A 13,265-nucleotide genomic window follows, 5' to 3' on the forward strand; every position below is an offset into this window, starting at 1 on the left:
AACATTTCAGTCTCTCGATGTGCAAAACTGATAGAGACATACCCCAAGTGACTTACAGCTGTAATCGCAGCAAAAGGTGGCGCTACAAAGTATTAACTTAAGGGGGCTGAATAATTTTGCACGCCCAATTTTTCAGTTTTTGAATTGTTAAAAAAGTTTGAAATATCCAATAAATGTCGTTCCACTTCATGATTGTGTCCCACTTGTTGTTGATTCTTCACAAAAAAATACAGTTTTATATCTTTATGTTTGAAGCCTGAAATGTGGCAAAAGGTCGCAAAGTTCAAGGGGGCCGAATACTTTCGCAAGGCACTGTATTTTTGTAGTCTATGATCACCTGTAGACCCTGCCACACGTGTTTGAGCCTTTGAATTGCGACTCCACTTTGTCTCTATACTGAAGCTTTGCTTGTTTGATTGCCTTACGGAGGGAATAACTACACTGTTTGTATCAGGCCGTGTTTCCAGTCGCCTTGCCATGATTAAATGCAGTGGTACGTGCTTTCAGTTTTGCGCGAATGCTGCCATCAAACCATGCTTTCTGGTTAGGGAAGGTTTTAATAGTCTCTATAGGTACAACATCTCCTATACACTTCCTTATAAACTCGCTCACAGAGTCAGCGTATACATCATTGTTATTGTCTGAGGCTACCCAGAACATATCCCAGTCCACTTGATCGAAGCTTGAAGTGTGGAATCCGATTGGTCAGACCAGCGTTGGATAGACCTAAGCATGGGCGCTTCCTGTTTTAGTTTCTGCCTATAGGAGGGGAGCAACAAGATGGAGTCATGGTCAGATTTGCCAAAAGGGGGGCGGGGGAGGTTATTTTATGCATCGCAGAAGTTAGAGTAGCAGTGGTCGACTGTGTTACTCACTCATGTACTGCAACCGATACGCTGATATAATTTAGGTAGCCTCAGATTAGCTTTGTTAAAATCCCCGGCTACAGTAAATGCAGCCTCAGGATATATGGTTTCAAGTTTGCATAAAGTCCAGTGAAGTTCCTTGATGGCCGTCTTGGTATCCGCTTGTGGGGGGGATATACACGGCTGTGACAATAACAGAGGAGAGTTATCTTCGGAGATAATACGGTCGGCATTTGATTGTGAGGAATTCTAGGTAGGGTGAACAAAAGGACTTGAGTTCTTATATGTTGTTACAATTACACCATGAGTTGTTAATCATGAAACACACACCCCTGCCCTTCTTCTTACCAGAGACATGTTTGATCCTGTTACGCGGTTCTTCCTGGGAAGGAGAGGCGGACCAAAACGCAGCGTGGTAATTCATAAACATCTTTAATAAAGATGAAAATACGAACAATATACAAAAACAATAAACGTGAAAAAACCGAAACAGCCCTATCTGGTGCAACAAACACAGAGACAGGAACAATCCCCCACAAAACCCAACACCAAACAGGCTACCTAAATATGGTTCCCAATCAGAGACAATGACTAACACCTGCCTCTGATTGAGAACCATATCAGGCCAAACACAGAAACAGACAAACTAGACACACAACATAGAATGCCCACTCAGATCACACCCTGACAAAACAAAACATAGAAACATACAAAGCAAACTATGGTCAGGGTGTGACAGATCCTGTCGTTGTGATGCACTTAAAATCCTGTTGGCTGTATGGACTTTGTTAACTAGGGACTATAAGTAATATACTCGGAAGTGGTGGGTGGTGTGCGCGCATCCAAAGCCTCACTAGAAGACCGCTCCGGCACACTCTTTTCCGACGGCGTTGTTTTGGGTCGGCCTCTGGAATCAGTTCAAATGCCCTGGGAGGTGCAGACAAAGGAAAAAGTAAAGTCATATTCCTGGTCGTAGTACTGGTTGTGCTGGTAAATTGACGTCTCTCTGATATCCAATAGTTATTCTCGGCTGTATGGAATAACACGTAAGGTTTTCTGGGTTAACAATGTAATAAATAATACATAAAAATACAAAATACTGCACAGTTTCCTAAGGACTTGAAGCGAAGCTGCCATCTCTTTCGGCGCCAGCTTGTTGTTTCACTGTTTGACCTAGTGTACAGAAAGTCCTGTTAAATATCTGTTGAATTTGCCTGAATTTGCATGCTGCTGTGTGGAGAATTTTGCCATGGTAGCTTAGCTGTCTTAGCTGTTTTGTTTTCGAGAGACCTGAGGACTTCTTTCGTGACGCAGGACATCTCTTCTGTTGCATGCAAATAATTTTCTGCCTTGGATTATAGATAGGCATTGGCCTTGGAATTATTGTTACAGGGAGTATGCTATGGTACCGTGAGGAACACTGGGGGTTCCCATTAATTTGCTGAATAATTTGGAATCTATCAAAATTAATTGAGCTCCAACGCGCCAACATTAGCTTGCAAGCTTGCTAGGTCGAACAATGTCAGGGACTGAGTTTTAAGAGTGTACTCTCTATACCAGGGGTGGGCAAACTATTTCGCTCGAGGGCCACATCAAGATTTAGAAATTCAAAGGAGGGCCGCATTGATCTTTTTTTGGACCAGTTTATTTGTGAAAATCAATTTGCGGGCCAGAAAAAGCGTAGTTATTAGAATATTGGTCCAATATAATTCATAGAAATGTATTGGTTCATTCTACTTTTTATAAATATCCTTTACGGGATCGTTGTCCCGCAGGCAGTTAGATTTGGGTATGACATTTTAGGCAAAAATGTAAAAAAGGGTCGGGATTTATTGGTTGAATCTAATTTATATGAATATATTGGTTCAAACTAATTTATATAAATATATTGTTCCAATCTAGTTTAGATGTTCCAGACTATAATGGAGTGTCTTTTTACCTAAAATAATCATTAGAAATGGGGCATATCCACAAAACTCCAAATATGCATTGGTCTGAAGACCAAGAGGTGTTATGTAAAGATGTCCCCTGATATGGAGCTGTTTCACCCATTCACATCGACGGGACTGTTCGCTCTGCTACTGCATGTCAAGTGGTACCAATGCACCAAGTCTGGAACCAACAGGCCCCTGAACAGCTTCTACCCCCAAGGCTACCTACATTGTCAACACCACGGCCAGCTGGCTCATATGGATGAGATCCTCTACGTTCTTCAACGAGTTGAAATTACTCAAGGGACCCCCCACCATCGAGAAATCTTAGGTTGCCACGGTTATTTCTCTGCTGACCGGATGGGCGTTTGAGTGGGCTACTGCCGTCTGGGAGAGAGGAGAGGATGAGAAGGGGTTCATGACTCCGTTCAGGGCGGTCTTTGACCATCCACCAGAGGGCACCTCCTCGCGTGGTCTCTTTGGAATAGGGTGAGGTGTTCCAGCTCATTCAATCCGCTGGAGGCTGCCATGATCCGGAAGGTGAAGGCGTACTGCGCAGTGGTCTGGGCACCTTGCCGGAGTAGTTATTCACCGCCCCGGCTCCAGTGGTGTCAAGTTTATCCCAACCCAAAGTCCACTAGGGCAGAGGGACGGCCCCGTGATCATCCGTCTCCCAGGGTAGGCGTGAATATTCCTTCATTGTTTTCTGCCAAACCCTTCCTAGTTTCTATTTCCCTGGCTGTCCCTCAGGTGTTGTCTCCACAGTTCTAGTGGACTCCAATGCCACAGGGAATTCTATCGACCAGTCCCTTGTCTCTCCCTGAACATTCCCACATACCCCCTCTCCTCTTCCGGTCTGAGCCCTGGATAAACAACCGTTGGGATCTGGCACCATCACAGAACCACTCACCCTAACTGTGGTACCCATGCACCAAGAAATCCTTCCCTTCTTCATCATCACTGCCCCCATACACAAAGTCATTCTCCGCCTCCTGTGGCTCCAATGTCATTACCCCACCATCTCCTGGTCGAGGATGGAAAAAACCTCCTGGGCACCCAAATATAAGAGGACCTGCTTTACCTTACCTTGTGGTCCATGTCGTTAAGAATCCTGTGAGTGCCCATCAGTCCGTCCCCTTATATCGTTGGCCCTGTGTTTTGGGGGGTAGATGGGGACATCTGCCAGGCTCTGGAGAGGAAACCTGTCCTCCTGAGCAAATCTATATTCCCATGAAGGTGAGGGATTGGCTGTTGACCTGTGCGTACACATCCCTCGCCGATTGACACCCAGGTATCACCCACACTAGTCAATCCATCTCTGGTGGACCACTTTGGCACAGGACGTCACTCGTTATGTTAAATAATGCTCAGTCTGTGCTCAAACAATCTCCCGGCATGCTCCATCAGGAAAACTCCGACCCCTTCCCGTGCCTCAGTGGCCTTGGTCCCATCTATCCATATATTTGGTTACTGATCTTCCCCCGTCTGATGGTTTCACCACAGTTGTGGACAGATTCCTTCCCTGGGCAGAGTACGCCCAGGACTCACTTTACCACTCTTCCCCCGGGCTGTCTCCCTTCCATACCTCTTACAGTGTGTTCTGAGGTACCAGCCAGCTCTGGCCCCATGGACCCCGAGCCAGACCGAAGCTCCTGCGGTGGACAAGTGATTCAGGTGCGCATTATCGGTATGGAACAATGCCCACGTGAGACTCCAGTGTGTTGTCCGCCAAAAGAAGCTGAGTCCCTGGATTGTGGGGCCGTTCAAGGTCCTCCAGATAGACACTAAGGTAAATTACAACTCCCCACTAATTACCGGACCTCACCATCTTTTCATGTTTCCCTCTTCAGGCCGGTGGTTCCTGGTCCCCTGGTTGATGCCGTCCCCCACAACACCCCTCCGCCTCCCTTGGACATTGAGGGTAGACCCGCCTATGCAAGATCACTAATGGACTCCCAATGTCCTGGGGATCGGCTTCAGTACCTGGTGGACTGGGAGGGGTACAGTCCAGAGGAGCGGTGTTGGGTTCTGGTTGAAGGCCTTCTAGATCCCAACATCATCCGAGAGTTCCAACTTCCCCGACCGGCCCACTCCTTGCCCTCAGCCGTCCTCTTGGCCGGCGTGGTTCCGCAGCTGGAGCCACACATCGGGGGTTACTGTCACGTCTAGTCCCCCTCTCCGACGCTCGATGTCGCCGGTCTACTAACCACCGGTCTGGCAACCCACCTTTATGCACACCTGGCAACCATCATTACGCACACATGCGTCTCATCATTCACACCTGGACCTCATTACTCCCTTGATTGCTTACCCTTTATATAGCACTCTTTTGTTGTCAGTCATCAGGTAGTATTGTTTGTGTCAGACGCTTCGCTTGATTTGTATCGGTCCATGTTTGTGATCAATAAACTCACCTGCTTTCTGTGTCTACGTTACAGTCGTCTAAAAGAAAATACATTCTAATGTTTCCTGTCATATGAAGTGTAGTAGAATTACATGAAATGTGTTTATCAAAGGCCACATTTTTCAGTTCAGAGAAAATAAACTTCCTGAGTTAACTTCTTATGGCTGCAGGGGCAGTATTGAGTAGCTTGGATGAAAGGTGCACAGAGGTGCCCATATTCAACGGCCTGCTCCTCAGTCATAGTTGCTAATATTTGCATATTATTATTAACATTATATAGACAACACTCTGAAGTTTCTAAAACTGTTTGAATTATGTCTGTGAGTATAACAGAACTCATATTGCAGGCAAAAACCTGAGAAATTCCACTTCCTGTTTTTTTTTCTGGAGTTGGCATATTTTCAACCAAGCTCTCATTGAAATTACAGCGAGATATGTATGAGTTTTCACTTCCTACGCCTTCCACTAGATGTCAACAGTCAATAGAACTTTGTCTAATGACTCTAATGTGAAGGGGGGTCGATTGACACAGGAAATAGTCACCACAGCCATGAGTGGACCATGCTTTCACCAGGCGCGTTCACAGGGGAAGGACTTGCGGTCCACCGGTCATCTGAAGTAATTCTAATTCTTCGTTTGGAACGTTATTCAAGATATATGTAAACAACATTCTAAAGATTGATTCAGTACATCGTTTGACATGTTTCTACTGACTGTTACGGAACTTTTGGACATTTCATCACGTTATAGTGGACGCGCTTTGTGACTTTGGAATTGTTTACAAACGCGCTAACCAAAGTAGCTAATTGGACATAAATAACGGACATTTTCGAACAAATCAAGCATTTATTGTGGACCTGGGAATTCTAGGACTGCATTCTGATGAAGTTCAACAAAGGTAAGGAAACATTTATCATGTATTTTCTGGTTTCTGCTGACTTTAACATAGAGGCTAATTTGGCTAGTGTTCTGAGCGCGTCTCAGATTATTGCATGTGTTGCTTTTGCCAGTAACATTTTTTTAAATCTGACACAGTGGTTGCATCAAGGAGAGGTATATCTATAATTCCATGTGTATAACTTGTATTATCATCTACATTTATGATGAGTATTTCTGTTGAAACAATGTGGCTATGCAAAATCATTTGATGTTTTTGCAACTAGTGAATTTAATAAGCCAATGTAAACTAAGATTTTTTCAAATAAATACGAACTTTTCAAACAAAACATGCATGTATTGTGTAACATGAAGTCCTATGAGTGTAATCTGATGAAGATAATAAAAGGTTAGTCATTAATTGTATTTCTATTTCCGCTTTTGTAAATGCTATATTTTGCTGGAAAATAGCTGTGCTTATTGTGGTTTGGTGGAGACCTAACATAATCGTTTGTAGTGCTTACGCTGAAAAGCCTATTTGAAATCAGACACATTGGTGGGATTAACAACGAGAATAGCTTTAAAATGGTAGGAATTGTAATTATGAGATTTCTGTGGTTTGAATTTGGCGCCCTCTATTTTCACTGGTAGTTGTCATATCGATCCCGGTATTGGGGTTGGAGCAATAACAAGTTTTAAGAGCCTACATTATGACTATCCAATTTACTCATCACATTGGGATTAGTAGGTTTACATTAGTCTGCACATGTGATGATAGATGCATATAATGCTTTTTTTAAATTGTGAATTCTAATGGTGAGAAAATTGCTTCCCAAAACACGAGACACATGCTAATAGCTGCCACCATCACTACAAGTTTTTCAGCTAGCTAACGTTGGCTAAATTAGTGTTGTTTTTAACACCTGGTTAGCCTAACAGCTAAACTAAACTCGAAATGGATCATACTTACCATTGATGAAATGATCGGAGCAGACCCTGTACTGACTGCTGTCTGGGTTTAGGTCTTGATGCGTTTCTTCACTTTTCTGACAGTTATTTTTATGACCATACTTAGGGTCAGCGAACATATATGGCAATGAGACAATTAGTCTGGGTATATAAAATAATAAAGGTTGCTTCTGAAAAAAGTGACTTTGTGACAGGAGGTGTACTGGGGTGCAGCCCTAAGGTACCTGACATAGAAGAGCAGAGGATCATAAAGAATTTAAATAAATGTATTTTATCTCAAGGAGACATGATATTTCCACCCTGCCCATCACTCTGAAGCCCCTCCCTTTCTTTGGTCAGCTGATTTCCCGGAATAGGCCTGTATTCTCACCATAACCAGTATTTACCTAGCCATAGCTGATTTGATTCTGGGTTTCGATATGAGAGACAACAAAACAAGTTATTCTCTAAAGTATCTTACCAAAGAACATAGGAAAAACTGGAAAATGTGCCTAGACTGATATCATATCATGGTAGTTTCTTGATGCATAAACGTTTCATGTTATGATGTGAGGCACTGGAATTTGCCATTTATCTTTTTTTACTTTGTCAAATGTATGTGCATATATTCATATGTTTTTTGAGAATGTGTTAACAAAACTCTTTGTTTCGTTGTTGCCCTTTAGTTTAGTTTTAGTAGTGAATCATATCTTAGTTATATGTCACCACCTGTCACATAAGCCACTCACAAATAAAGTGTATTCCTTTTCAATATATTAATCATTCAACCTCTATTGAGCTTTAAGTGACCTCTTTTATTTATTTTTTTACCACTTTTTGCTCCCCAATTCCAAGGTATCCAAATGTCTTGTCTCATCGCTGCAACTCCCGTACAGACTCGGGAGAGGTGAAGGTCGAGAGCATTGCGTCCTCCAAAACACAACCGCACTCTGAAGCCCCTCCCTTTCTTTGGTCAGCTGATTTCCCAGAATAGGCCTGTATTCTCACCATAACCACATCCAACCCGGAAGCACCAATGTGTCCGTGTGGACTGCACCCAACCCGCCACAGGAGTCAATAGTGCGCAACAAGACAAGGATGTCCCTGCCGGCCAAGCCCTCCCTAACGACGCTGGGCCAATTGTGCGTCGTCCAATGGACCTCCCGGTCGCAGTCACCTATGACAGAGCTTGGGCTCGAACCCAGAATCTCTGGTTGTACAGCTAGCACTGTGATGCAGTGTCTTAGACCACTGCGCCACCTGGGAGGCCCTATGTAACCTCTTAGTGTGTGCCTGGAGCATCACCACGGAATATGACAAATATGAACTTCATAGGACCAATGAAACAGAATTAGAGCTCTTTTTCTGTAAGGCTCTTTTTCTGTTTTATTTTTCTGTAAGGGTTATATGCTCCAGTTAACAACATTTTAAGTTGCCCTTCAACCCATGGTCTGTAGACAAGTTCAGCATGCAACAAAAAATGATCCAAAGCTCTGTGTCCCCAAAAATAGTAGTCAACATTTCTTAGAATGAAACTGAGATTGACATAACATGTTGGGCATGATATCCAAAAAACAAAGCAATCAGATAACAAAAAGCATAAATGGGTGTAGTCAAAAATGGTTTGCTGCAGTGAATAGGGCAGCATTTCTAAACTCGGTCCTGGGGACCCTAATGGGAGCACATTTTGTTTTTTGCCCTAGCACTTTACAGCTGATTCAAATAATTAACAAAGCTTTGATTATTTGAATAAGCTGTGAAGTGCTAGGGGAGAAGAAAAAAAACATGCACCCCTTGGTGTCCCTTAAGGAAAGGGTTCCTGGGAGAAAAGGGGGTTATATCTAGGTGAGAATCCATATTGATATTTTAACACAATAATAGTTCATTCAAGTTAAGTTTATAATTCCTTACTTTCTTAATAAATTCATAATCACAATATACACTGAGTGTACAAAACATTACAAACACCTGCTCTTTCCATGACATAGTCTGACCAGGTGAATCCAGGTGAAAGCTAGGATCCCTTATTGATGTCACTTGTTAAATCCACTTCAATCAGTTTAGATGAAGGGGGGAGAAAGGTTAAATAACCATTGTTAAGCCTTGAGAAATTGAGAAGGTTTGCCTTTCAGAGGGTGAATAGGCAAGACAAAATATTTAAGTACCTTTGATTGGGGTTTGGTAGTAGGCGCCAGGTGCACCGGTATGTATCAAGAACTGCAACACTGATAGATTTTTCATGCTCAACAGTTTCCCGTGTGTATCAAGAATGGTCCACCACCAAAAGGAAATCCAGCCAACTAGCCACAACTGTAGGAAGCACTGGAGTCAACATGGGCCAGAATCCCTGTGGAATGCTTTCAAAACCTTGTAGAGTCCATGCCCTGATGAATTGAGACTGTTCCTAATGTTTTGTTCACTCAGTGTAAATAGCAATATGGCACGATGATATATTTTACATGGGACAAAACAATAAAAATAGCACCAATTTATAATAGATAATTTGACTCCAACAGCCTCTACTGAAGAAATATGATCCCTTATCATCCTCCGTTATTTGTTTGGGAATCCTGTCTCCTGTTCGGTACCATCTGTTGACAAAATGAACTGTCTTCTCAGAAATCAGCTGATTTGGTGAGAGGGGGAGTACTGGTGAGGTGAGGTGAGGTGGGAGGAGTACTGGGCTGGTCCACAATAAGACTGCAATACACCTTGCCACATTCTCTTTCTCTCTCTCACCTCTTTTCCTCTGACTGCAAACAGAGACAAAGCATCAGAAACCCCGGTTTGTAGGGCCATTCAAGGTCCTCCAGAGGGACACTGAGGTAAATTACAACTCCCCACTAATTACCGGACCTCACCATCTTTTCATGTTTCCCTCCTCAGGCCGGTGGTTCCTGGTCCCCTGGTTGATGCCGTCCCCCACAACACCCCTCCGCCTCCCTTGGACATTGAGGGTAGCCCCGCCTATGCTAGATCACTAATGAACTCCCAATGTCCTGGGGGTCGGCTTCAGTACCTGGTGGACTGGGAGGGGTACAGTCCAGAGGAGCGGTGTTGGGTTCTGGTGGACGTCCTTCTAGATCCCAACATCAACCCGAGAGTTCCAACTTCCCCGACCGTCCCAATCCTTGCCCTCGGCCGTCCTCTTGGCCGGCGTGGTCCCGCAGCTGGAGCCACACATCGGGGGTTACTGTCACGTCTAGTCCCCCTCTCCGGCGCTCGACTTGGCCGGTCTACTAACCACCGGTCCTGGCAACTCACCTTTATACACACCTGGCAACCATCATTACGCACACATGCGTCTCATCATTCACACCTGGACCTCATTACTCCCTTGATTGCTTACCCTTTATATGGCACTCTTTTGTTGTCAGTCATCAGGTAGTATTGTTTGTGTCTCCATGTCAGACGCTTCGCTTGATTTGTATCGGTCCATGTTTGTGATCAATTAACTCACCTGCTTTCTGTGTCTACGTTACAGTCGTCTAAAAAAATACATTCTAATGTTTCCTGTCATATGAAGTGTAGTAGAATTACATGAAATGTGTTGATCAAAGGCCACATTTTTCAGTTCAAAGAAAATAAACTTCTTGAGTTATATTAAGAGTCTAAATTATGATTATCCAATTTACTCATCACATTGGGATTAGTAGGCTTACATTAGTCTGCACATGTGATGATAGATGCATATAATGCTTTTTTTAAATTGTGAATTCTAATGGTGAGAAAATTGCTTCCCAAAACACGAGACACATGCTAATAGCTGCCACCATCACTACAAGTTTTTCAGCTAGCTAACGTTGGCTAAATTAGTGTTGTTTTTAACACCTGGTTAGCCTAACAGCTAAACTAAACTCGAAATGGATCATACTTACCATTGATGAAATGATCGGAGCAGACCCTGTACTGACTGCTGTCTGGGTTTAGGTCTTGATGCGTTTCTTCACTTTTCTGACAGTTATTTTTATGACCATACTTAGGGTCAGCGAACATATATGGCAATGAGACAATTAGTCTGGGTATATAAAATAATAAAGGTTGCTTCTGAAAAAAGTGACTTTGTGACAGGAGGTGTACTGGGGTGCAGCCCTAAGGTACCTGACATAGAAGAGCAGAGGATCATAAAGAATTTAAATAAATGTATATTATCTCAAGGAGACATGATCTTTCCACCCTGCCCATCACTCTGAAGCCCCTCCCTTTCTTTGGTCAGCTGATTTCCCGGAATAGGCCTGTATTCTCACCATAACCAGTATTTACCTAGCCATAGCTGATTTGATTCTGGGTTTCGATATGAGAGACAACAAAACAAGTTATTCTCTAAAGTATCTTACCAAAGAACATAGGAAAAACTGGAAAATGTGCCTAGACTGATATCATATCATGGTAGTTTCTTGATGCATAAACGTTTCATGTTATGATGTGAGGCACTGAAATTTGCCATTTATCTTTTTTTACTTTGTCAAATGTATGTGCATATATTCATATGTTTTTTGAGAATGTGTTAACAAAACTCTTTGTTTCGTTGTTGCCCTTCATAGTTTTAGTAGTGAATCATATCTTAGCAATCACGTTATATGTCACCACCTGTCACATAAGCCACTCACAAATAAAGTGTATTCCTTTTCAATATATTAATCATTATATAACCTCTATTGAGCTTTGACCTCTTTTATTTATTTTTTTACCCCTTTTTGCTCCCCAATTTCATGGTATCTTAGTCTTGTCTCATCGCTGCAACTCCCGTACAGACTCGGGAGAGGTGAAGGTCGAGAGCCATGCGTCCTCCAAAACACAATGCACATCCAACCCAGAAGCCAGCTGCACCAATGTGTCAGAGGAAACACTGTACACTTGGTCAGCACCCAACCCGCCACCGGAGTCGCTAGTGCGCAACAAGACAAGGATATCCCTGCCGGCCAAGCCCTCCCTAACGATGCTGGGCCAATTGTGCGTCGTCCCATGGACCTCCCGGTCGCAGTCACCTATGACAGAGCTTGGGCTCGAACCCAGAATCTCTGGTGGTAAAGCTAGCACTGCAATGCAGTGTCTTAGACCACTGCGCCACCCGGGAGGCCCTATGTGACCTCTTAGTGTGTGCCTGGAGCATCACCACGGAATATGACAAACATGAACTTCATAGGACCAATGAAACAGAATTAGAAGTATTTTTCTTCTGTAAGGGTTATATGCTCCAGTTAACAACATTTTAAGTTGCCCTTCAACCCATGGTCTGTAGACAAGTTCAGCATGCAACAAAAAATGATCCAAAGCTCTGTGTCCCCAAAAATAGTAGTCAACATTTCTTAGAATGAAACTGAGATTGACATAACATGTTGGGCATGATATCCAAAAAACAAAGCAATCAGATAACAAAAAGCATAAATGGGTGTAGTCAAAAATGGTTTGCTGCAGTGAATAGGGCAGCATTTCTAAACTCGGTCCTGGGGACCCTAATGGGAGCACATTTTGGTTTTTGCCCTAGCACTTTACAGCTGATTCAAATAATTAACAAATCACCAAGCTTTGATTATTTGAATAAGCTGTGAAGTGCTAGGGGAGAAGAAAAAAAACATGCACCCCTTGGTGTCCCTTAAGGAAAGGGTTCCTGGGAGAAAAGGGGGTTATATCTAGGTGAGAATCCATATTGATAATTTAACACAATAATAGTTCATTCAAGTTAAGTTTATAATTCCTTACTTTCTTAATAAATTCATAATCACAATATACACTGAGTGTACAAAACATTACAAACACCTGCTCTTTCCATGACATAGTCTGACCAGGTGAATCCAGGTGAAAGCTAGGATCCCTTATTGATGTCACTTGTTAAATCCACTTCAATCAGTTTAGATGAAGGGGGGAGAAAGGTTAAATAACCATTGTTAAGCCTTGAGAAATTGAGAAGGTTTGCCTTTCAGAGGGTGAATAGGCAAGACAAAATATTGAAGTGCCTTTGATTGGGGTTTGGTAGTAGGCGCCAGGTGCACCGGTATGTGTCAAGAATTGCAACACTGATGGATTTTTCATGCTCAACAGTTTCCCGTGTGTATCAAGAATGGTTCACCATTAAAAGGAAATCCAGCCAACTAGCCACAACTGTAGGAAGCACTGGAGTCAACATGGGCCAGAATCCCTGTGGAATGCTTTCAAAACCTTGTAGAGTCCATGCCCTGACGAATTGAGGCTGTTCCTAATGTTTTGTTCACTCAGTGTAAATAGCAATATGGCACGATG

Source organism: Oncorhynchus clarkii, chromosome 9 (genome assembly GCF_045791955.1).
Source record: "Oncorhynchus clarkii lewisi isolate Uvic-CL-2024 chromosome 9, UVic_Ocla_1.0, whole genome shotgun sequence".
NCBI classification, from domain to species: domain Eukaryota; kingdom Metazoa; phylum Chordata; class Actinopteri; order Salmoniformes; family Salmonidae; genus Oncorhynchus; species Oncorhynchus clarkii.